General features: G+C 37.0%; 1 protein-coding gene and 1 long non-coding RNA gene across 2 annotated transcripts in view; one reads left to right on the forward strand and one right to left on the reverse strand.

Annotated features, from left to right (window-relative positions):
* Positions 1 to 27,276, reverse strand: part of LOC115210707 (solute carrier organic anion transporter family member 4A1-like) — a 170,801-nt gene that overhangs the window by 77,237 nt on the left and 66,288 nt on the right. The window lies entirely within an intron of this gene.
* Positions 4,182 to 21,008, forward strand: LOC118763171. Its single transcript, XR_004998935.1, has 3 exons — positions 4,182 to 4,330; positions 7,530 to 7,534; positions 20,996 to 21,008. It is a non-coding gene; the product is annotated as an uncharacterized LOC118763171 (long non-coding RNA).

A 27,276-nucleotide genomic window follows, 5' to 3' on the forward strand; every position in this document is an offset into this window, starting at 1 on the left:
TCACATACCATTCATCATTTTGGCAAATGACAATTTCCTGACATTTTATTTTGCTTCAACATATTTCATGGGAGCCAAATTCCTTAAAGTAATAATCGAAAATTATCATCATCATCATCATTATTATTATTTTACAAAAGAGAATAACTTCAAATCAATCCTAGTGAGCTACTCAAGATAAATTACAAATACATACAAACGCATGCATATTCATGCATACACACACACACACACACACACACACACACACACACGCACGCACGCATACGCTCCACCACAGGCTTTCTCGGAATCGTTGAGGAATGCGTTTAAATACTGTAAGGTAATTAGTTCGACGCTTTCCCGTTTCGAACATCACAACTGCAATTCGAATACAAATGATGCAGAAAAATGAAAATTATTTTGATCATATTCTGCTCATGAAATTTTCATTTTTGACTACAAAATTTCAATATTTTCCTTTTTATCTAATAATTTTCAAATATTTTAACAATTTAAAAAAAAAAAAAATTATGTGAAAGATTATAATTTAATGTATCTTTAAACCAATTACACAGTATTCCCCTTATAAGTTAATTATACAATAAACACAGAGGAACCTTCATTTTATAATAATAATAGTATTGTGATTATCAGTGAAAGGCGGTGAGTGGCAGACACGGACGTCATGTAAAATGGTGGTGAGCTATTTTATTACCTCCATTTACGCTGAGTTCAAATCCAGTTAGGATAGTCACTGCCTTCTATCCACCCGGAGTTATCATAGCTTGTAATATACGGACCGTACATACACACATGTCCCTTAGAAATCTGTGACCTTTAGAAATCAATTGATCACCTCGAACATTTCTCAAAGACAGTAACATTTATGTGTTCATGATTTAGTGATGTAGCTACAACTGGTGTTGCCTGGAGTAGTCCCTGTGTGATACGCATCACCATCACGAAAAAAAAAACCCTTAAAAGTGCCTCTTCCCAAAAATGCTAACAGTGAAAATATAGTTCCTTTTAGTCCTACTTGTGTTCCAATTTCATATAATTACTCCCTTCCGTATAAATTTTGCGATGCGATCCCTTATTTACAAAGAGAAGATTGCATGTACTATTCAGACTTAGCATTAACGACAAAAAGGTGTTAAAAACTATTACTAACAACAGAGATCTTTTGCGGATTTAAGTGAAGGAAATTTATCCATCAATTTTATTTCATTCACACTAAATCGACAGGGAAACTAAACGATATTGTTTTTTGTTTTAATTGCAAGCAATGAACAATATAACCGTTTAAATGAAATACCAGACTAAAAAAGAGAAAGATGTTAAAAAAACAAACAAAAACAAACAAGTGAACAGAAACCTACGAGTTATTCTAAAATGCATTCAGGAGACCCGACACCCACATCGAGTTTCAAAACAAATTTTGTTTTTAAATTTAGGAAATGAATAATTATGTACTCAATATATGCACACCTATGTGTTTATTTCTTTACTGCCCACATAGAGGGGACAAACAAGGACAGACAAAGGGATTAAGTCGATTACATTGACCCCAGTGCGAAACTGGTACTTTATTTATCGACCCCGAAAGAATAAAAGTCGACCTCGGCGGAATTTGAACTCAGAACGTAACGACAGACGAAATACGGCTACGCATTTCGCCCGGTGTGCTAACGTTTCTGCCAGCTCGCCGCCTTATGCACACCTATGTATGCTAGCCTATCAATCCATATTCTGCTTGTTTTATATTGTTTATTTGCTCCATGTTTTGTACAACCGTCATAATTACTATAATTATTATCTCAATCATTAATGTTTCAAATTATAAATTAATATAATTGTTACTATTATTTAGTTACAATTAGGGCAAATTACGATAGCTTTCATCTAAACCAACAGCAATCCTTGTCTCAAAACCAGAGGGAAAGGAAATACATCCTTGAAGTAATACAACAATATTCTCCAGATAGCATCCACCATATCCTCCCCACCGCACCCAATTCCTTAACATTACATGTTTTAATTTTTTTTCTTCTATTTATAAATCTGTGAGTGCGCGCGCACAGAAATAACTGGGGCTTCAAGCAAGCGAGATGACAGCAGAAGTGTAAACTGTAGACAGACACTTCAGCTTCTTCATTCACTGCACTTAATGTCACCTTATATTTCGTGTTCCTTTTATTATCAGCGCAAAACATCATCCGTAGCAGCAGCAGCAGCTTATTGTTTTTGCTTGATTTATTTTTGTATTGTTTATTTTTGAAAAGATATCTTCGGTTATTTTGTTTTTCGCCTCATTATTAACATTTTTCTCATAGTTTCCTTTAATATTTATTATTATTATTATTATTATTATTATTTAATAGTAGTAGTAGTAGTAGTATTTGCAGCAGTGGAAGTTTCAACTTGCATTGACACACAAAATCTGTTCGTTGATTGGATCAAAAGGAGGTTTCTACCGGTATCAATAATGTGTCTGTCTTGAGGTAGTTCCGTGATTTCTACCTCTCATTCCGTATGCTCCTTCTCTTTTACTCATGTAGCGTGCATATGTACCGGGAAATAAAAAAAATTAGCACCGGTAACTTTTTTTTTTTCTTTGAGCTACCTTACACAGTTTTATAAAGTAAGTTGCTTGTATTATTGGTTAAATTCAGGTTAGACCCATTGATTTATGATGGAAGAAATTCCAGTCGTGAACGTCTATGTTTTTGTTTATTTAGGAATCCGTCTAAAGAATTCTCTGATTTTTCTGACAACTAGGTGCGAGTTGAGAGAAATTAGTCAACTATTCCTACATGGGGATCTTTTCGGTTTGAACGGCAGTTTTTAACATAATTTCTAGGTAACTAAAAAATGTTAAACTTCGTATACTGGTAGAATGTGTTTATAAAACATCTTTTTCTCTTGGCTTCATTGAGAAAATTCTATAGTTTGTAAGATATTTGGTCTTTATTTTCTTGCATTTCAGCAATTTCAACCAATCAATGACCGTCTATTGAAGTGAAAACATTCTGTGACGTATGACTATGTCCCTCGTTTAAGAAACAGATTGGGTTTATTTACATTTATGAAGAAAAAAAGATACCCTTCCCCCACCCTAACCCTAAAATAGATTGAAATGCAATAGATCGATACTAGGGTCATAATTATGGGTGACAATTTCATATGACACCGCTAGAAAAAACTGCCGTTCAAACCGAAAGGATCCCCTAGATGGTGTAACTGTGTAGCTCGTGTTTAGGCTCTGCGGAACTGCAGTACGCCCTATTTCCATTCGATATCATCGATAACATTCAATATAATGAGATCTTTTTTCTTTATGCTTGTACATTATTTAATCCCCAAGCTTAATGTCAGTAGCCATCTCCTTTTTATGGAAAAAAATACAAAAATCCTTGTATAGAACTATGCGCTTCACAGTTCCAGCGACGCGGTGTTTGGCTGTTGTGCGCATGCTCACATGTTCAAGATAGGAAGCTTCACGCTAGGGAGAGAGAGCACTGCGTGAACGACAGTGCCGACACCGGTGTTGTGTTTAAAAACGTTTATATTCTTGAATGTGATAAAGTGTAGAATTAGATTATTATCCTCCTTCCAGCTTCAGTGTTGCTGCCAGGATTTGAAAAATAGGGCACATTTCCCACTCCCTTATTTTGTGATTCAAGGGGGAATTAAACACACTACCTGGTCGTGGCTAAAATGCGAACCGATCAAGTTTGTATATAAAGTTTGTTTCCTTTTACACAATATTAAAACAACAGCTAAAAATTTTCTGAAGCAGCACCCCCAGTAATCTTATCTACGATCCGCCACTGCTGTGTAGAGCAGTGATTCTAAGCTTGGGGGATACGTCCTACCAGTGGCGCCAGGGAAAATTATGGTGGGATGTACGATCCAAAATTTCTTTTTTAGTGGGAGATAGAATTACGAAACTCTTTTAGAGCAAACATACAAGACATACTCAGCAGAGCCAAACCTCTCCCTCCAGCCAGGTATATTGCGTGAAGACACTTTGCTACAGTATAGCGTTATTCTAATACCCTAGTTGGATATTTCTTTCAGTATATTATTATAAAACTAACTGGACCCGTACCGCCAAAGATGACGGCTAATTGTAGTATTTTATATATAAATATGGATGGTAATTCAAATTAATAGACTTGCCAATGTCATCGAGTGGTTGTCTTTTGAGATGTGACATCAATCATCATTTATTACTGAAAGAACACTGGTTCACATATACAAACATTCACATACTTCCTTTTTACTCGCAGTCACATACACACATATACTCACACAGAGTTGAAACGTTGTTTGATTTTTCTTTTCAGTGTTGAATGTTCACCATCCCACTTCCATCGCACACATACATCTATATATAAATAATTTTTTGTGCAATAAGATAAAAAACCAAGGTTGTGTAGATATTAGAGCATTTATAGACATAAGGTCTTACAGCTGTTTCTAGGATATTAATTAATAATATCCCTTCATCAGAGACGGTGTGAGAGGAAAGTTAAGTGATAGTTAGTTTCGATGTGATACACAACACAAGGAATACTTCCCTGACATAATTTAGTAGCAGAGGTGTATAATGTATTCGTTTTCAATTCGAGGTTGAATTTCTCCGAGATTATAACCTTAAGTTACAGCGCCGCATTATTAGTTGCTTCTGTATAGAGCTGCATCTTTATCTTTGTTCCTCCTGCATAAAGATGTAAGAGAGTATGGCTTATAACATACACGCATGCGCTCACAAACATTATCGGTTTCAAATTTTATCAGAAGGCCAGCAGTTTCGGGCGAGTGGGACATAGATTACATCGACTCCAGTGTTCCACTTGTCCTTATTATTATATCGATAAGTATGGTCGACTTCGGCGGGATTTGAACTACACACACTAAATATAAGCGAAGTCACTGTATTGCAAACATCCGGGTCACTTTACCGGTTTTCTCTCGGTCCATTATATTTTCTGTAAATATTGATTTGCTATTGTTTAGACTGGGTATCAGTCTCAATGTGACCAACCAGGGTAGGTGGGAAAACCTTTGGAACATTTTACTAATAACTTCTCACCCCTTACCCCCACCTCTAAACACGCTAGATAATACGGTTTTATATTCTGAGGTAAAAAAAAAAATAACAGTTTTCTATTCTCCAGTTTTTGTAAAACAAAATACCAGAAATAAACAGGAACTTTGTATGAAAATCGATTCATACAGCTTTATTCCTTCGACAACAATAAATAAATATATCCGATAAAATCTGTTGATCCAACAACTCAACCATACATACACCATTCTTACAAGTAAACAATGACTAAAACCTTTACATAATGCGAAACAAAAGAGATTCCTCAAGAAACTCCTTTGTTTTAACGATTGTCTTCGATAATAACATTATTCCATTCAAGGAGTAAAATAGATCAAGTCTTTATCAATTTCTTGTATGAAACTATTATACAAATATAAAAGCGACGGACAAAAAATGTATCTATAAATACATCACGGCGTGATTTATAGATTTATTTTGTGATGAATTAAAAAATAACTACTTCATGTATATGAATGCAATCTCTTACAAACATATACACATTTGTATAAGCGTTCAGGTGTGTATGAATGTATACGAAAGTGTTCAGATGTGTATATATGAATGTGCGTGGGTTTGTACATTTGTGTGTGTGAATGTATATTGAGAACTTGATAGGGGTAAAGTAAGATGACGAAATATAGAGGGTTAAGTTGACTATAAAAAGCAAGGCGAACATTCAGGATAAACTAATACATTACACAGGGACCCAGAGACTCCCATCACAATATTTAGGGCGGCGTAACGCAAAAGATGTTGGCGGCTGTCAACTCTTGGATAGTAGTCTTTTTTAATGCCACCATGTTTCAAGCATAGCTCTTCTTTGAAGACAGTAAAGAGCAAAGGGAAAGAAGGAAGAAAGAGGAAAAAAATACACTTGCCAATGCCACCATGTAGGCAGCTTATAAGCGCTGAGATAACCAGAAACGGTGGAGTAAGTATGGATATATAAGTTCTCAGGATTTTGAAAGGATACAGAGACATTACAGAGGTGTGCCCCGTCGGGGATGCAGAAATAACGTCATGAAGCCCAATACTATACACTTAGCAGTAAGGGAAATTTAAGAGTTTTCTACTCGGTGTCGAAATACAAAATAAAAGGGCCGTAGAGGCTGCAACAGACACAATCCTCAGAATCTTAACCAGTTGCAGATTTGGGAACAGTGAATAAGATCGCTTCGGTTTTTGTCACAGGAACCGACGAACGAAGTCGGCAACATAATTCATCAGGGAGTTGGAGACGAAGAAGTTGTGTCTCTTCCACTGGAGCCTGGCCATTGTCTTTAGTTATTGGTGGTTAAAAAAGAAAATGAGAAAAGATGACCAGCTGGAGGGAAGACCAAAACAGAAATTTCTCAATCAGAAATGGTGAAAGATCCAGAAGGAAAATCCTACCCTACTGAGGTACTCGACTTTACAGTGATTTGAAAGCGAAACAGTCACATGCGCAATTTGATGCATTATCTGAAGGATGACCAAGTAGTTAATATGTTTATTAGACATTAAATACGAGGCCGACATTAACCCCACGAAAATGGCCTTATTGGTGGTCTACTATCGTTTAAGGGATGATATCTCTGAAGATGTTTAGCACACTGCGGTTCGCCGATTCAAAAGATGATAATGGACACTAAAGGATATACCAAGATCCAGATCGAGTGGGAGCTGGTGGAAGCACTGATCTCTTATGTGTGTGTGTGTGTATGTATGTATGTGTGTGTGTGCGTGTGTGTGTACGTCTATTTATATGAATTATTTCACGATACATTACACATAATGCATATGTAATGTCTTTGCTCCACCTCTGCTATCTATGCAGCTGTATTTGTGCAATTTCACAAGTCCTGTACGTCAATTTTCTAACGAGTTTTGCATACTAGTGGAAAATAATTGAAATAACAATATCAAGATATAGATATGATAATCACAATTTTTATTCACATCGTACATTCTATTATATTCATTTGAGGATATGAAGCTTTGCTCTCTGTATCATAATATATCTAGATGAGGTCTGACTGTGAATTTAATGGATAGCTGTAAGTGCGTGCGGGTAGACGCACTTGTATGCATACTTGTCTATGCCCAAGTATAAATATGTGCCTATGGTAACGTGAGGAGTATTCAAAACGTTGGCAGAATCGTTAGAACAACGGATAAAAAGCGGCAATACTTAGTCTACGACGGTTTGCGTTCTAAGTTCGAATCTCTCCGCCATCAACATTGATTTCAGTTCTTATGGGATCAAAAATAAATCAAGTACTATGTAAGAACTGTAGCAGACTTAATATTCCTATGAAATAACTTACGTGTGGAAGCAATTGTGATAAAAGACGTAGAATGATTTTGGAAAGGAAACTGTACAAACATTGAGGCAGAGCTCCCTAAGGGTCGAACTGTGTTGCGCGGGTTCAGGCTGTTAAGCCGTCGACAGCTTTAGTTTAACAAGTCTGATATCGTAAAGTATGAACAGCTCACAGACAGAAAATATCTACAGGCATTCCTTGCGTTACACAGGCATTACGTTCCTCAAATTGATGTCGAAACGCGGAATTCTGCAAGGCAAAACCTAATTTCTCACTGATTTACCAGGTTATACAACGCTTCCATAAAGCAAGGAATGCCTGAATTTGTTGCTTCAGTGCACTCATTGCAATAAAGAGACATAATAGGTTTATTGATGTGCCATTACTTTTTTGCCTTAAGTTAGCAGTGCTTTTTGTATGAACATCTTAATGCACGCGTGAATGCGAACGTTTAAGTCGTGCTTTTAACCTTGGATCAGTTCCTGAAGGAGCAGATGCATGGACTGATGACATTCTAACCATTCATGTCTCGTCCACGTCTCTTTCTTTCTTTTTTTGTCCGTGTATATATAATTATGATCTTGCCTGTCCGTCCGGTAATAAAAAAAGAAAAAGTAAATGTTTGAATACGATTCGAAGTCCATTCGGCTGCTATTTCTAACAGGTCAAAAGATCACACAGAGGATTTCTTCTTAGCTCGTGTGACTAAATATCATTCATACATCTATCAAAACATTGTTTATCTTCAAAAATGATTGTTTTTCTGATTCTGAAAAATACCAGATGCAAATATAAATAGATTCGTTTCTTGTTTAAGCAGAAGCTGGTGGCTTAGTTCTCAACGGAGACATTACTATAGTCATCTATTTTTTGAAAATCAATATTCTTTTCTACTCTAGGCACCGGGCCCGAAATATGGGGGGGGGGACAGTCGATTAGATTGACCTCAGTACGCAACTGGTATTTAATCGAAGCCCGAAAGAATGAAAAGCAAAGCCGACCTCGGTGAAATTTGAACTCACAACATAAAGGCAGACAAAATACTGCTAAGCATTTCGCCCGGCGTGCTAACCACTCTGCCAGCTCGCTGCCTTTTTTGAAAATCAATATTAATAAACTGAGAAAATGATTTATAAAGATCGATTCATAAATCATGATGTCTCAAAAGTTACGAGACGAGGAGAATGAGTTTAGGAGATGTTCCGACGAAATGTTGGTACCTCATAATAGACTGTACCTTTAAGAAATAGATGAAGAATGGATATAAGTTTTTGAGTGTTCTTAAATGGACAAAGCTACTTTTCTACGACAGAATATTATTCTTAGAAAATGATAAACTTATAGCAAATAAAAAATGTCTAATGCCTAAAGTGATTTTAGTACGAGCATCGATGACAAAAACTTTAGCACCACAAAATGTTAATCTGTGCCAGTTAACAGTTTAGAGAGAGCGAGGGAGGAGAGAGATAGGGGTGAGTGTGAGTATGTGTGTAAAAGAGATCGCAAAAGGGAAAGAGATATGGGGTCTAAAAGAGAGAGAAAGAATAAAGAGAAAAAAAAACTAGAAATTTCAGTCTATAGTTGAATATGCTGTTACCAAGTGGAAGTTATCGATTTGCCAGCTGAAAAATTCTTAATTTATCAGTAACAAACTTTTCTAAAAGATTTCTACATCACTTTACTAAATGTCAGAATTTTTTTTTAATGGGAGGTGGTGGGAGAAGCGAACGGGTTATATACAGCTCGGGTATGTTATGCTATTGAGAATGTTAATATAAAAATAGATTCGGGTATTTTTTCCATTTCTGGCTAATCAACAAGGGAACTTTTACTCGGTGACTCGGCCTACTAAAAATAGCACACAGATTCCCCCCAAAGAGCATATCTGGTCCAGGATACAATATATTTGAATAAAAGATGGGCGAGGGGCTCGAAGCTCAAACAGGCTGACCTAGGGTTAACAATAACTTATTTTATGAGCTTAATGTATCTCGGTGTCGTTCCTCGACCTGTGTAATTAGAGCTCTATTTCCATGAAATTGCACCAAACCATCTTGAAAAAGAAAGAAAGAAAGAACGGTTTTATATAGGGTCGAAAAAAACCTACGAAGGCCCTGACTGAAATGCCTTTGACCAGATATTTGATCAAATACGGTTTGCTTGTGATTCCCACGTTTTTCCTGTCATTTAGAAATATTTCATATCTATAACTACAACGTAAATTCAATATCAAAAATCTGATTAAAAAGTCAAGATACTTCTTATACAGGTTTAGGATTTTCCAATATCGTTGTTTGAAACCCATGAAAGATTACCTGCTTTGCTGGATTAAGCGAGGTAACTTAATAATAATTGAGGGTAAATACTTAGATGACAACCCCTTTTTCGATAAACATTCACGACATACTCTTGAACAAACTGTGGCTCGCGGGCTTTCCTGAATTTCACAACTAAACGAAAAATTATCTTGAAAATTTTTAGTTGTGTAACCAATTTTCCCTCTTGTGATTCGATACTGCCCATTATGATAAAACAAAATTTAATTGATAAAGGGCAACAACCCTGAAACATGTCTGCAGATGTCTGACTAGCAAGGTGAAGCGGTTGACCTCCCCTGTTCGAAGGTTGTAATGGACGCAGGTTCCTGTGTCATATAGCTAGCTAGAGGCGATGGCCTCTTGGAGCTAATCAGCGACAGCTTTAGTCTTATATTTATAGACTGCCATATTAGTATGGCGATAACTATTAAAAGCTTATCTATTATGGCCGTATTCGAAGAAGCAGAGGTCTGTAAAACATTATCATGGAAGGAAGAATAGAAGGTAGAAGATCAAGAAGCAGACAAAGAACGCAGTGAATGGACAATATCAAGAGCTGGTTGCACAAGAGTGGCAAGGCAGCTGGAAAAGTCGTGCTTAATCGGGAAGTCTTTTCGTTGTAATGTCATCAATGCGCTGCAGGCGTACAACGCATGATGACAACGAATGTGGCATGCCTGATGATGAACCATGCCTCATGCGGCCCGCTTCTCGAAAGATTTTGCTCATGTCTGCACTAGAAATATATTCCTTTCTACTCTAGGCACAAGGCCTGAAATTTCGGGGAAGGTGGCCAGTCGATTAGATCGATCTCAGTACGTAACTTAATTTATCGACCCCGAAAGGATGAAAGGCAAAATCGACCTCGGTGGAATTTGAACTCAGAACATAAAGACAGACAAAATACCTGTTTCTTTATAACCCACAAGGGGCTAAACACAGAAGGAACAAACAAGGACAGACAAAGGGATTAAGTCGATTACATCGACCCCAATGCGTAACTGGTACTTAATTTATCGACCCCGAAAGGATGAAAGGCAAAGTCGACCTCGGCGGAATTTGAACTCAGAAAATAAAGACAGACGAAATACCGTTTAGCATTCCACCCGGCGTGCTAACGTTTCTGCCAACTCGCTGCCTTTGCACTAGAAATATATTATGAAGGTGGAAACATTCTGCCCGTCATGTAAAAATTATAAAGGTGCAAATGTTTAAAACTAAATCTAACGCTACGTGCCAAAACCCCTGGCTTCACCCCAGGCCTCACCCTAGAAGCTTAAAGAGCATATATTTACTTTTCCTTTTTCATGCTGAGACAACTGATTTCTGCGCAGAGAAGGTAAGTCGTCTATTAACATGTTCTTTACAGCTACTTTTCGAGAGCAGACACTAAGGAGGTAAGCGCATGGTGTTAAATTTAGCTTTAAACATTTGCAAGCTCATATTATTAATTTTCAGGATTGTGAAGTGTATTTCTGCCTTGATAATTTGTCGTAAAGATAGATAGAAATTAAACTAATAATATGGTGGTAATCTTCTATGAGTTTATCTTTCTTCAATAACACCACTCAGATCCCCTCCTGTAGCTTAATTATTATGAATTAGTAAGTAGCAAAAATTATGGTCACAAGTAATTCAAGTGTCCGCTCAAAATAATGTCCAGATTTTACAAAATCTCGAATCTTTATTTATTAGAAGTTCGGTCCTGTATAAGCATGGTACAATTCCGAATGACTATAATTCTTAACTTAGACACAGGGCCATACATAGAGTGTAGTCCTTTGAATCGTCTCCGACATAGCTGAGTGTTTAAGAAATTTACTTTACAAAGTTGTTGCTGGGTTTGATTCCAGGATGCAGCGCACGGGTCTTCTATTACAGCTTTGTGTTGATCAACTTTTGTGAGTGGAATTAAATGGAAACTGTACGCGGCCCATCGCACGCGGGGATGGTGAGGCTGATCTCCCTTTGCAGGCTAGCAAGGACACCGTGATGGTGTCGGCTCTTCTGGTGACGTCGATAGTCGCCTGGGGCTAAATGCATCAGTAACACCCCTACCACCCCGCCCTGTCCCTAGCCACATTCAGATGGCTGATCCCGCTTATATTATAGAGCAGTTACTGTTTATACCTCGCTCAGAGATTTATTATTATTATTATATATATATATATATATGTGTCGTAAAATAATTGGAGTTAGCATATATGTGTCTTCGTTTTCGTATTTGAAACAAATCTTGCTTCGTCTTCGGAGGGTCATTACGCCCATAATAATGAACACATGCACCGTTTCAATTTTACTTCTGTATTGTTAGTAAACCAGTTAAATATCAAACCAACAAACTAATTGATTGCTTGTTTAACATGTTATGGCATGTCACTGATAAGGTCAGGATCAGCTTCGATAGGATTTTGACAATCAAACGATTGACTGCTTAACCAACACATTAAACAAACGATCGATTAGTTATTTGGCTAGATATTTAACCGATTAACTAAAAAAAGTGATAATTAACCAATGCACACGTTTATTATTACTGGCATAATGATCCTACCAAGACATAACGCATTGTTTTTCTATTAATAAACATGACAGACAAATCTTCATGATTGTCTCAAATATTCTTTTCCTGAATATTCAAATATAAATTAAACCTTTGGTTTTCTTTTGAAGCTATACAGATATCTTATAGGAGTGGTGGTGATAATATAGGCCCACTGGTAAAAGCGGGTATAGGGACATATCCTTTGGTGGTCTAAAATCATAAAAAGGTTATGAACCCGACATTGAGAGACGATATAGTCTTCCAGCACTGGAAAATGTAATGTTAAGGATGTGTGTGCGTGAGTGTGTGAGCGTAAGTGTGTGAGCGTAAGTGTGTGTGCGTGTGACAGAATGTCAAGGATAGGGAAAGATGGGGAAGAGAGAAAGAGCATCATCTTTCAGTACACCGGAAGTTCTACTTATCACGCTTATCATTGACGTGTTAACGCCAAAGAAGCTACTGACATGTCGCTGAAGTACTTTAAAAGACCAACCATTGAAAAGGTTGAAAGACGCAACGAACATTTTAGAAAAATAAAAAAGAAATAAGTGGAAATTTTACTCTGTGTGTATGTGTTAAATTATAAAGCACCAAACGAAAATGACTCTCCCCAGACACAACAGAATATTTATCAACATTTAACCGACTAATTAACGAAACAACGAGGAAACCACTATGCACCAAAACCCACTGCTAGTATTAGCACCCAAGTCTTGTTTAAAATTTCACTGCACTGTCTACAAAATGGACGTGTGTGTGTGTGTAATGTTAGTCTTGAATATATTGGGAGAAGTGGAGGCGCAATGGCCCAGTGGTTAGGGCAGCGGACTCGCGGTCGGAAGATCGCGATTTCGATTCCCATACCGGGCGTTGTGTGTGTTTATTGAGCGAAATCATCTAAAAGCTCCACGAGGCTCCAGCAGGAGGTGGTAGCGACCCCAGTTGTATTCTTTTGCCACAACTTTCTCTCACTTTCTCTTCTTGTTTCTTGAGTAACGCTGTGATGGGCTGGCGTCCCGTCCAACTGGGGGGAACACATACGCCACAGAAAACGGGAAACCGGGCCCATGAGCCTGGCTAGGCTTGAAAAGGGCGAAGAAGATATATTGGGAGAAAAGCAGGTCACGGCTGAAATGCTGTCCAATCAAAAAGAATTAGACACAAATGGTCAATCACTTCTCATGGATGAAACCGGAAAACAAAGGATGCTCGAAAATATATTTTATAATTGGGCTCAGCCGATCTCGTTCACTTTCCCTATTTCCGCGTGGTCATCACCAGAATCTATGAGGGTATGTTGAAAAGTTCATGGCTTTAAAAATGTTAGGAAAGGCCTGGTTAGAGGCCCACTCTTCCGAGTTCTTTTAGTGGGTTTAGTAAAACTGAAGAACCGCGGCAATAAGTGTGTGAATCTGAGGAGTATGTAAAAAAATCATAATTAACCGATTCTCCAGTATATTCTTTTACGTAAAGCCAGAAACTCTTCAGCACCCCATCGTATAGGCGTATAAGAATAAAATAATGGACAATAAAACATATGTACACCGTCACGCTGCACCATTTACAACTAATAGTAGCATGTACGCTTCACAAAGCTGGGACGGCACAGACTGTGAGAAATAAACAGATCTATGGGTTGTACCTATGGGTTCAGTCATCGACTCAGTTACTTGAATTCGACACATCTGACGAACTGACCCCCAAGTAAAAATTACTTGGCTTATTTTTTACAACCATCCTTAAAAGTCTTAACTATGATAATAAATGTTGCTTACTCGCAGATCATATATCATTTGAATGACTTCTTTTTGAATAGTCAAGAGTTAAATTCTTCAATTGTGTTCTTAAACTTTTGCCACAGTAGAATATGAAGTGAAGATATTTTATTGCTATGACTACCAAATTGAGCGATCATGAAGATACAACCACGTTCGCTTGACCTTAACTGTTTTGTCGTATGCACAGTAAGAAGGATGTTTAATATTTATTGATACGAATTCTTCTGCAATTCCTAAGAAATCTTTATTACAAGAGCCAGGTTTCATTTATGCTTCAGCTGTATCAGAACGCATTTTTGGCCGCAAAGAGCTCATACTTGTATTACAGTGTGAGTGTGTGATTTCTTTTTTGCATTTCTGATTTATATAGATCATTGGCCTTAATAAAATAATTATATTATTATTATTATTATTATTATTATTATTATTAAACAATTCTATGTTTTGATATTAAATGAAACGATCCGCGCAAATCACTTTGTATAAAAAAAAATAACCCTTTTCCTCTTTTTCATCTCCCCAAACAGCATTTGTTGATATTTCTATTGGTTTGTAATATAAAGCCAAGATAAACAAAATAGTAACGCAAAAAAGAGGGCGTAATGGCATTGACAGTAAATATTATTGTTAACTATAACAGAATGTGTGTTGTTTCTAGTTTCTATCGGCCATTAACTAGCACAGTTGGAATGTTATGACACGAAACAGATTTCGGACAGATTACATCAGTTTATAGGTGATCCTAGGGTGAGATTCACTCATGAGTCGTGCGTGAGAGAGAGAGAGAGAGAGACATTGCCAGTACTGGGTACGTGCCAGTCACACTTTATTTAGCAGTGGTTATAGAGCGCGTGCACTCGACATTATCGATGGTTGTTGTGCGTGTAGACTCGCGCCAGACATAAACTGGGTTGTGTGCGTTACCAATGATTGTGTATGTAGTAAAGTTTGCGTATCTAAGTAAGATACATTAGCAGTGGTTGTTTAATGCTGAGGTACGTTACCAGTAATTGATTATCGTAGTGAGGTACACGTACCCACTGCTCGCGTACCGGTGATTTTGTTTTACCTTGGCTACAAGGATGTAATTCACTGATCATCATAATTATGTATGCAATGTCGGATGGGCAATTAACCTTCACCTTCACAGCGTATTTCAGTTATTGTAATACAGAGAATCCGAAATGATACGCAAGCTGCACTTTAAGGCGGATTAACCAGTTTGTGAGTTCGATTCCTCATCCCCCACCTCCCTAACAACTTTCATCAGAAGGATTAGATTATATTAAATGTGACAAATTGGAAAGTAGATTAATAAGAATAATAATTTCTAATTTTGGCACAAGGGCACTAATAAATCATTACCACACACACACACACACACACACACACACACATATGTAGGAGCTAATACCGAAGCAGCCATGTGGTTACTCGGACTGCTTGCAATAGCAACCAAATCTCCCTCGAATAAAAAAGAAATGGAATATTGAAACAAAGAGATAGACAAAAAAAAAAGAGAAAAATAGACAGAAAATCTTTCATTATAGGCTTGCTCGATCAGTGTTGACCTGAGCACAACAAATCACCACTACACACACACACACGTGTGTGTGTGTGTGTGTGTGTGTGTGAAAGCGTATGTCTCAGTGGTTACAGCGTTGAGCTTACGATCGTGAGGCTGTGAGCTCGAATCCCGGACCGGGCTGTGTTCTTGAGCAAGACACTTTATTTCACGTAGTTCCAGTTCACTCAGCTGTAGAAATGAGTTGCGGCGTCACAGGTGCCAAGCTGTATCGGCCCCTTTGCCTTTCCATTGGATAACACTGGTGGTATGGAGAGGGGAGGTCGGTATGCATGGGCGACTGCTGGTATTCCATAAACAACTGTGCCCGGACTTATGCCTGGGATGGGATAACTTTCTAGGTGCAATCCCATGGTCTGTGTCCTGACCGAAGGGGGTCTCGTATATATATATCTGGCGACGTTGATGTTCGCCTGGGGCTAAATGCAACAGTAACACCCCCACCACCCTGCCCTGTCCCTAGCCATATTCAGATGGCTTTAGTCCCTTATGTTATGGAGCAGTTACTGTCTATATCTCATTTAGAGAATTATTATTGCTATATATATATATATATATAAAAGCTCGTTGATGAACTTTTGCTAACCTTGCCGTAGCAGATAAAGAAATGACTGTTATAACGATAGAAAGTGGTTATGCTGGTGATGATTGGTGTTGGTGATGATGTTTTGCAGGCGATAGTGCACATCCTAGGCATTTTATTATTTATGTTGTAGAGTAGGAAGCTGACCGAGATTAAGTTTACTTTTTACCGAAAGGAATCAATAGCGGAGGCTACTGACACTTCGTACTTATGTCTTGTTCCAGTAAAATATTAATTAATAAATAAATGAAAGAAAAAGCGTCTCATCGAGGTCAAAGGCGGTGAATCTGCTGACTCGTCAAATAGTCGGACAAAAATGCCTTGTGTTGTTCAAATCCTGTTGAGCTTAACTTCAACATTTTATTAATCTGGGTTCGATAAAATAAGGAGCAATCTAGTACTGGGGTCAATAGTATCGACTAAGGCTAACCTTCCAAACTGTTGGCCTTGTGCCTAAATTTGAAATAATTCTGGGCAGGAATGATTGTGCGAAAATGGTGGATGGGTAAAAATATGTACGTTGTAGCATTTGTTTGGCCCAAGATCAATCGTGTGTGTGTATGATTGCACCTGCTTGTACGAGTGCGCGCACAATGCTGTGTGCAAGCTCCTTATTTCTTTACTGCCCGCAAGGGGCTACACACAGAGGGGACAAACAAGGACAGACAAACGGATTAAGTCGATTATATCGACCCCAGTGTGTGACTGGTACTTAATTTATCGACCCGAAAGGATGAAAGGCAAAGTCGACCCAGGCGGAATTTGAACTCAGAACGCAGCGGCGGACGAAATACCACAAAGCATTTCGCCCGGCGTGCTAACGATTCTGCCAGCTCGCCGCCTTTAAGCTGTGTGCAATCTTCTGTTGATGTTCAGTGCGTCGTCTCAGTTAAAAGCTAACCCACTGGACCTCTGACTAAGAAGAGCACATTCACTTCTTCGTAGAAATCAGAAAACAAAGTATTTGTTGATGCGAGCTTTATGCCATCCAAATAAACAATAATTCATGGGGTGCACGCAGAAGAACGTGTTCTTCATACGTTTTGGTAGAATCGGACGGGAATATCTGATCGCTGTTGTTTACTTATCATAGAAGAACGCCTTCTCCGTTCAGACAATGTGTTCATAACATACGCGATTCACCGATTATACGAGACTTGTATCAAATAACCAGGAACAGTCTTAGGTGGGTTGATATCAAAAGTGTTATCACTCGTACTTACTAAACTGATTGGTGGAGGCACATGGCCTAGTGGTTAGAGCAGCGGACTCGCGGTCGAGGGATCGCGGGTTCGAATCTCCGGCGATGTGTGTGTGTGTTTATGAGCGAAACACCCAAGCTCCACACGGCTCCCGCAGAAAGTAATGGCGAACTTCTGCTGACTCTTTTGCCACAACTTTCTCTCACTCTTTCCTCCTGCATCTTGCAGCTCACCTGCGATGGACCGGCGTCCCGTCCAGGTGGGGAACCTATACGCCAAGGAAACCGGGAAGCCGGCCCTTATGAGCCAGGCATGGCTCGAGAATATTAATATCAAAACAGCAGACATTGGGCTAATGCGTTTTTTTCACACTGTTCGTATTTCTAATTGGAAATTTGGGGCTCAGCACTTGAAATACGTTGACACTAACTAAACTATACGTGTGCCGAGTAGTTTTCTGTTGAAATAACCGCTCATTAATAGCCGGAACGGTAAGTCCATACCAGCGTGTACCAACATTTGTAGGTTTTCACAGGGAAACATGCATAATTATCTGCAATAATGTTTATATATATATATTTTTTGAAACAATATTAATAGCGTTCTGTCTATCGCTATACAAATCCATCATTTTTTGCTAAAATGTCTTATTGACAAGTTTCGTTTTTATCACTTTCCTGAGGAGAAGATTGCATTGTTTATACCATTTATTCTTTTGAATAGTATTAGTGGAATTTTCGAAACGTGTGTCGAAAGTAAAAATATTTGATTACACCTGCGTTAACTCCATTTTTTTAATCATATATATATATATATATATATATATATATATAAAGCGTGTGTGTGTGTGTGTGTGTACGTACGCATATACGTATATGTAGTTGCGAGCAGGTAAGTGTGTACATCGATGTGCGCGGATTTGCGTGTGCGTATGTATGGGCGTACGTGTGTGCAGCTGCATGTGCATGCATAGATATGTGTGTATATGGTTCTTTAGTTTCTTTTCATCATGATATAGAAACTTCACGCGCGCAGCACACACGTTTTTCTTCTTATTCTCGTCGTGTATGCGGTAAATCTTTCACAGCTTTGGATGACATAACGAAAACAGGCAAAAAGAAAAAAAATGCTCTTTTGGTCAGATACATCAGATATCTGACCGAAAAAGCATTTTTTTTTCTTTTTGCCTGTTTTCGTTATGTCATCCAAAGCTGTGAAAGATTTACCGCATACACGACGAGAATAAGAAAAGCATATACTCTTTTACTCGTTTCAGTCATTTGACTGCGGCCATGCTGGAGCACCACCTTTAGTCGAGCAATTCGACCCCGGGATTTATTCTTTGTAAGCCCAGTACTTATTCTATCGGTCTCTTTTGCCGAACCGCTAAGTAACGGGGACATAAACACACCAACATCGGTTGTCAAGCAATGCTAGAGGGACAAACACAGACACACAAACACACATATATATATATACATATATACGACAGGCTTCTTTCAGTTTCCGTCTACCAAATCCACTCAGAAGGCTTTGGTCGGCCCGAGGCTATAGTAGAAGACACTTGCCCAAGGTGCCACGCAGTGGGACTGAACCCGGAGCCATGTGGTTGGTAAACAAGCTACTTACCACACAGCCACTCCTGCGCCTATGTAAGTAAAGAAATATATATTAGGTATGCATGTGTGGAAGAGACTAAAAGTATGACTACACATAAGTACCACGGATTCAGTACGAGACGAATCGCAGAAAATATCTTTCCGACTTTGATAACTTCTGTGTTGTGTAATGTTAGTCACCAGCAAACTAATTAAAGTTGAAAATTCTCGACGTCTCCAGGTTTAGCAACACGACTCAAGATCAAGTTGAATGATAAGATATAATAATGAAAAAGTTATTCCTATGACGAAACACTGGGTTTCCAGCATTCACACACAGACGTTCGCACATTGTAATGACTAACAAACTGATTTTGTGTTGCATGATGTAATAATTCGTTCTATTGTTCCAGTGTGAATATAATTTAGTTTCATGCATTTATTTAAATATGAAATGTTTAAGTGTAGGAAGGCCTGTGCTGTGTATGTATGTGTAGTAAAATCTATGAATCTGAAGTAAAATTTCCTCATTAATAATTTCTATAATATGATCAGATATAGCTACAACCACTGAAAAGTTATGAGGTCAACTACTTTGCTAATGTCCATGCACACATTATTGTTAATGTGGCAAGCATGCTAGACAAAATTCTTAGCAGCATTTCGTCCGTCTTTACGTTCTGAGTTCAAATACCGACCGAGGTCTACTTTGCTTTTCATCCTTTCAGGGTTGATGAAATCAGTACCACTTGAGCACTGGGGTCGATGTAGTCAACTTAGCCTCTCCCACGAAATTTCAAGCCTCGTGCCTATAGTAGAAAGGGTTGGCCAAAATCTTTAGCAGCATATCCTCAAGCTCTTAACATTTTTAGTTCAAATTCTGCTTAGGTCTTTTATGATCTAGGTTTCGATAAAATAAATACCTGTCAAGTACTGGCGTCGATGCCATCGACTCATCCTTTCCTATAATGAGAACCTTATGCCAAACTCTGAAACATTATTATTATTATTTTTATTAATAGCTGGAACTTTACAACTCGAAAATTTGTTTCACTAATTATACAAAAGTAAATACAGTGAAGCATTATGGTTCTCATGTATTTTAGTAAGGAATCACCCTAAATCTCCATATCTTCTTACTCTCCTGCTTTGCTGTATGTATGTACGTATGTATCTATAAATTGTAATGAGAGATTGGATAAGCCTGTGCAATTATATATTTCATTACATGTTATATAATGTGTGTGTATGTATTTTACACCGAGAGAAAGCGTCCACTTAATAGTATATTCGCGAGTCAATGTTTATGCTTGGATTCGTGCGTAAGGATTAGTGCTGTTTAATTTCAGGTAAGCTTTTGGTCAAAAGCATCCTAACCAAGACCACCCCATCTTTTTCTATCGGTTTTGGGTAATATGACCCAGGTTACAAAATCTATTTTTATATATAGATATATATATATGGCAGGGTGTGATCTGAAAGGCGTACAGTTGTAGTTGCCAGTAGGTGGAGTGAACGTGCAGTTGTCACCTTGTTGGTTCTCATGCATGTGATACATACATCTACTGGTTTCTGTCATCGCTATTACACTCCTATATGCATCCTTCTTAGAACTAATAAAGCCACATAGTCATTACAAGTACTACGTCACAACATGTCTTTAGCCATGGCTGCACCTACCACTGTACATCTACCGTTTAATCCTTGTTTCGTGTGAACACAGGACTAGCAAGCGCTGAAAGCCAATGCTTGAAACCATTTCACTTTACTAGCATTATTAACAGCACTGAAAGTCATGAGATGCCCAATATTTACATTTCTATTTCTGCCTAAGCCTTGTCTATCAGAGAGATACTAACTCAGTAAAGACTTGAAACAGTGGGTCAATTTCCACTTAATTTGACATTTTACTAGATTTGTCAGCTAACACTCACTCACTCCTCGCACTCTTACCACCTTACTACGAGAAATGTAAAGTACACAAGGAATTTCCAATATGTTATTCAGAAATTAGGTTTTGTAAAAGAACAGATACAGACTTACGACACTTCAGCCAGCATGACCAATATTTTATCCACTCAAGAATCGCAAATTTCCATTGATTTCATTTAATAAATGTCAAAATTCGAACTTACCTACAATGAAAAGAAAAAAAAAGAGTAATTAGTTAACAAAAAAAAAAAAAACCATACATTTCTTTTCAAAGCAAAAGTATTATATCGATGAGAAAAAAAAGGTGCGGGGTTCAAAACAAAAACATTCGGATCATAGTTATGAAAGGTGGGGAATACAGCGTATTAAAGGCAGTTGTTAAACCCTTAAAACCTACAGTAGTTGGTCAATATCTGTCCAAGCAGATTTATAACGAAAAATCATTCCCTTCATTCAAGAAGTCGTTCAATTCATATAATTAAAAGCCATTGCATTAGTCAGAGGAGAAAGAGCTATGATTTTCTCTTTAAAAAATTTTATGTAAGAAATAGAGGGTAAAAGGCTTTGCCAATAGTGATTCGATCGAAAAAGTGATACCGGCACTTAAGTTATCCCCGCTAGACTTCCATTAATAACCGATTTCAGTAAAAGATAAATCAAAACCGATTCGGGTGGGAGTAATGAGCTAAATGTAGTAAATAATCTAATTAAGTTTGAAACTGATTATTGAGAATTCTCATACAAAAGCATAAAGATCAAAAATAGAATCGTGCGAAAGTTGTGTTTCTTTCTTCACGTGTGGAACACTTACATTATATCACTAATACATAACTTGTATTTAAGTTAAATCTGAAAGGATGAAAGACTAAGTCGACAATCAACATCAGACCACCATTCGAAACAATATCTAAATTGGCTGCCTCTATACTGAGTTCATAGATCTTAACTTGTTACAGTACAAATATTACAGATATTGTTGTACATAATTAGTTTCAGATCATCAGGCCTGATTGAGCAAACTCATGAAGTGTTCTAGCTGTCATCACCCTGCCTTTTATTCCAATGTTCATCTAGGATCTCTTTATGTAATTAATGCTTCTTCCTGGTTTAAGACAATAGTATACGATTTAAGAAAGGTGGCATTTGTTAAAATACTGATAATAATATTAGATAAATTATATTTGAAATATATATATATATACAATAAAATACGTAAAATAAAATAAATGTAATAAGGACGAAATCTGAAAATACTAAAAAGAACAGAGTAAATATTTCTTTTGGAATTATAGGAAGGAACATTTTAAAAACACTACTGACGTCCTAATTTTTGTTTAAGTAAACATTTCCATCACGATTTCGATACACCGGAAGCAATTTTTACAAAGATCTTTAAATGTGATATATATATATATATATTTATTTAAATTTGTGGTGTTGTAATATTCAATCTTTACGCAAAGAGAGAGGAGCTCACAAGAGAAGAAATGGAACGAAAAATTCTTTCACACATACATTATGTCTTAATCTTTTCTGAGCCAAATTCAATCATACAATATATAAGTCTACTTATATCTTGTCTAGACATAAGCTCTTACATCTCTTTTAGGGTGGGAGTGGAATGAGAACTGACTCGCAGTGATATTCATGCTTTTCCCGCAATATAGATGGGCTAATTGCAGAAACAACATATCTTGCAGTTCATGTATAAGTTGATCAGTTATTGTTGTTTTTTTTATAACATCCGATCAATCGCGAATGTTTCAGCCAAGTCCGTCAAATACTGCATTATACAATGTGATTTGAAAGAAATTTAGTTACTATCTAAGGCAGATCAAGCGCCTGAATAGTTCTAATGTGCGGTAGATAAATGCGTAGGTCTCTGTAGATTGGTTTTAGATACGTTAGCAGAACAAATCGATAAGGTGCATTCAACCAAATACAGACCAGTAGTTCTTAATCTATCATCGTATTCTGTACCTGGTCAAGGCATTTAATTTTCCAATGATTAAATCCAATCAAATATAAGCACCAGTTTTGAATTTAAATACATACAATGAGTGCAGTTTCCGTACCCTACGAAAGGTGACTTGCTCTAAATGGGCACAGAGTTTTAGTAACCTCTGTTAGCCAATGGAGTAATGGATCTCCTCCCCACCTCTACAGATCTTGTAGAATTTCTTCAAATCACATCTTATAGTCATCAAAAAGATGGAGTGGTCTCAGCTGAAAGGTTTACCTGGACATAGATCGGTTTGAAAATGGATGTATTGGAGCGAAAGAACAGCAAGAAGAACGTGATACAAAAATCTTCATATATTCTCTAGCGTAATTGTAGTAAGATTAAACTGAACAGCTACTGCTGTGATCCAGCGATAAGTACTTGATGAACCAGTTCATGAACTGATTTCGATTCCCACTGGAGTCCACTCACCTTCACTTACGTCTCGATTATATTTGGTAAACAAGCCTGAACACAACAGTTGCTCATTTAGTCCGCCATGTAAATCTCAAGCGTTGTGCATATGTATTATTATCATCATTATTATTATTTAATTCTCAGATAAACGCCTTAGTGCAATCGTATTTTTCCGTTAAGCCAGTCTGATCTAATTTCAACTCCCTGTGGTGCGTGCGTGTGTGTCAAAAAAGTTAAACAATTAACGAGTCCCATGTCATCAGTAATGCATTGCTAAGCGTTTCAACTGAAGGAAAGAAAACCAATAAAAACAACACGCATCGACAGAAATAGGCTGAACCAAGCGAGCTTTAAGATATAAAGCCGAACAATTTATTTTTAGAAAACTTTCTTTAAGTGATTAGTTTGTAGAGTCGGGAGAAAGCAGCACGAGAACCCTGTATGTCAATAGCTCTCTTGGAATTGCTTATAAATTAAATATAATTAGAGCTTTCATTTTCTCCCTGAAAAAGCTGGGCCTTTTTTCTGGTCAGTGAAATGAAGAATTAAGTGAATGCCTGGCTTTCTTTATGTTGCATATTTAAAACCAAGTACCATAATACACGAGCTGAAATAAGTGTGTGAATCCCAGAGGGGAATATGCCGAATAAAATCATAATAATCAAAGTCAGGAACTTTTCTGCACACCCTCGTATGCCTGAGTTTCAGTGTTACAATTATTATTATTATTATTGAAGCATATGCAAATGTAGTTTAAGCTGAAATCAGCTCTGATCAAACGACACTTCAACGTGAACATTCTGTTTTTGTGTATCAAGAACTGCATTGTTCAATGTTTTCATCTGTTATGAAGACTGTATAGAGAGGTATGAAGGAGAGTTAGCAGCTGCCCGTTAGCCTAACAAGTGATCATGCTGATCACCGACACAAAATATATGTTTTTGTAACCATGAGAATTCGTAACTTAACTTCGGGTAGTGTATTGGCAACCTGACTGAGATTATCTCTCCCAACTGCATTCTGTTTTAAAATAAATCTAATACTGAAATTGTGTCTGAGACTTTTTTTTTCTTAAAACATTCAGTTATATAATTTTTTTAAACTACTTATTCTAATCAGCCAAAATTTTTTGGCTCATTACACTAAGTACCATATTTACTAATAGTCTGCAACCATAATTTATTGAAGGACAGATACTTGTTACCACTAGGTGAACTGGAACATGCAATAATAAATGTACCGTGAAAACCATTACGAAATATCAACGGTGGATGTGAATTCAAGCGGTAAAATTTCAAGATGGAATACCTTATCTACAATACTAATTTACCTTGCACGAGTCAATGGAATAAATTTCAAAAAGGTCATTTGGTTTGCTAGAAATAGCAGCCTCTATTAACTCAGAGTTTACTGTCTTAAATAAGATGCAAGTATGTTCGTATGTAAAAATACGAGATGTCTATGACTGGAATGCCTTTGACAATAGGTCTAATTGATTAGGGCTTTCTCAGGCCAAAGATCAACACAAGAATGTATATTATATTTATGTTTGTTTGGAAGTTACCTATCATTCAAGAACTGAGCAATAGACAAAACTCTTCTTTAGAGACCAGAAAAGTCTGAAGTCGTCAAGGGAAGGAACTGAGAAGAGCAAATTAGAAAGGTAAAACTAGAAAAACACAAGTAAAAGAATAGGGAAAAATAAATCGAAATGTATGATTTGAACATCCATCAATTTTGACAGATCCGATTTATTAGTCATTGTTGGGATTTGAACTTGTTTAAAGACGGCGTGACACTTCTCTTTCTGACAAAAGCCTTTGTTGATCATTTCAGAGCTTCAGTCTCCCTACGAGATACAAATTTATACAAGTTTGCAAACTATACTTAAACGTTAGTTTCTTCGGACCTGAGTTTTTATTTCCAACGTATTGAATCTCAGAATAGAACAGAGCAACTTAGTGTCCCGAGATAGTTATCCTTGTTGGTTGTTGCTAATCTAACTCATTTTCGTTATTGTATGCAAAACAATAAATGTTCAAAAAGTGTTAAAGAGGAAAGATATATATTGGAAAACAATTGAGAAAACCATAGATTATAACACATCAAAAGCTACAAATATTATCTGGAGTTATCTCTTGAGTTTTATGGGAATCAGATGACGCGTGAATTATCTTTGAAAATTAGAACAAACATATAGTCGTGAATTGACTTATACTAGAAGGAAACTAGAAAGAAAAATATACCGAAGACCGAGGAAGTAAGAGGGGAATGACTATGAGACAATTTGTTCTTATATTAACAAATATTGGTATTTTATTCAATCTTACCCCCTCTTTCTCTCTTTCACACATACACACAAGAGAAAAACGAAAATGACTTCTAAAAAAAACGGAGAAAAAAATCCTTATTGATTATATTTTCCTGTCTTCTGAGTGAGAAAGAGAGATAGAGAGAGAAAAAAAACGAGATTAATTAAGAGAATCAATCAATAATAAGGGTTTATAAAAAATTGCAGAGAATCTATAAGCTCAGACATCTTAATGGACTCTAAATTCTATAGAGCGAGTCGAATGTCTATAGCAAAGTGCTACGTCAATGGAAGCCAATGTCACCGTATAAAGGTTAACGAATGATATTTTGGCAAACCATTAGTTGCCTCCTAACGATCTGTTAGAAATGTTTGCCAACATTATTATAAAATAAAACTTTAAACTTATGTTACCAAATAAGTGAAAGCGATTGCCAGAATGCTGATTAGCATAATTTCGAACAAGAGTTTCATTTAACTACTTAGAAAACTGAGTGTTCAAAATATTTTTCAAAAGATTTTTACATGAAGCTTAAGCATGGGAGAAAATAAAGGATACGAGCAGTTGTAGTCTTTAGGAGATAACAAAACCTTAAGCCCCCGGTTTTCTTACCAATGTGAAGCTAGTCCACTTTACCTTCACGAATTCCTGGACGAATGAGGCAGGGGGACATTCACCGTAGATAAGTGCAAAATACAAGGAATAAAATTTATGACTAGGAGAGGTTAGAGCTGCCGCGTAATTTCAATTCGTTTTCCTCATTGGAAAACTCCGCTCTATTTCCAAGTAGGCTTCCAGACAAAAATACACACAGAAAAGGTTATCAAGAACAAGTCCGATATAATTTCATTTATAGGAAACCTTGCTTTTTTTTTGTAATCTTGCAAGAGTATATGATTAGATTTTATTACATATAAATTACGTGCCGGCTCGCTAACTATGATGATTAAAAACTAATTAAAGAATAGTATGAAATTGACTGAAACGAACAAGCAATTTAAAGCTTGTTATAATTGGTCTAATCATTTTTACTATAACCAGCGCGTGTGTGTGTGTGTTTATATACGGATTTGTTTATAGAAATGGGTTGATAAGCGTGTGCAATAGGAAACGACGTTACTACATTTTAGGATTCATACCCTACGTAGACTACTGCCGTTTGCACATAAGTGTGAATTTAAGAGTATTTTTAATTAAAAGATGAAGAATTAGGCAAATATTGAAAGTATAAATGTATGCTCAATACCAGAACTAAAAAACTAGTGTAGGATTAATTTTTCTATAAATTTCTTACACGATATAATGAATACCACTGTTGCCCAGCCTGTATGGAATAGTGACACTATTCCTTTTGGAGATTTGTGTTATCATTTTGCTGTAGAATAGATAACACACACAAAAAACGTACTTATGCGCAATTGTCTGTATAGAAGGTAAACATTTGTACGCAATTTAGTAGACTGAAGTTGCGAAATGAATATATTATAGCCTTTTATCGAGTCAGCAAAGCAATTTACTGTCCTATTATCTGAGTATTTTTTCCTTTAAGTGCTGTGTTTATATTAATGCATGCTATATATAGGCGTAACAGCCGGGAACTTAC

The sequence above is a fragment of the Octopus sinensis genome, linkage group LG4 (assembly GCF_006345805.1).
Source record: "Octopus sinensis linkage group LG4, ASM634580v1, whole genome shotgun sequence".
Classification (NCBI taxonomy): Eukaryota; Metazoa; Mollusca; class Cephalopoda; order Octopoda; family Octopodidae; genus Octopus; species Octopus sinensis.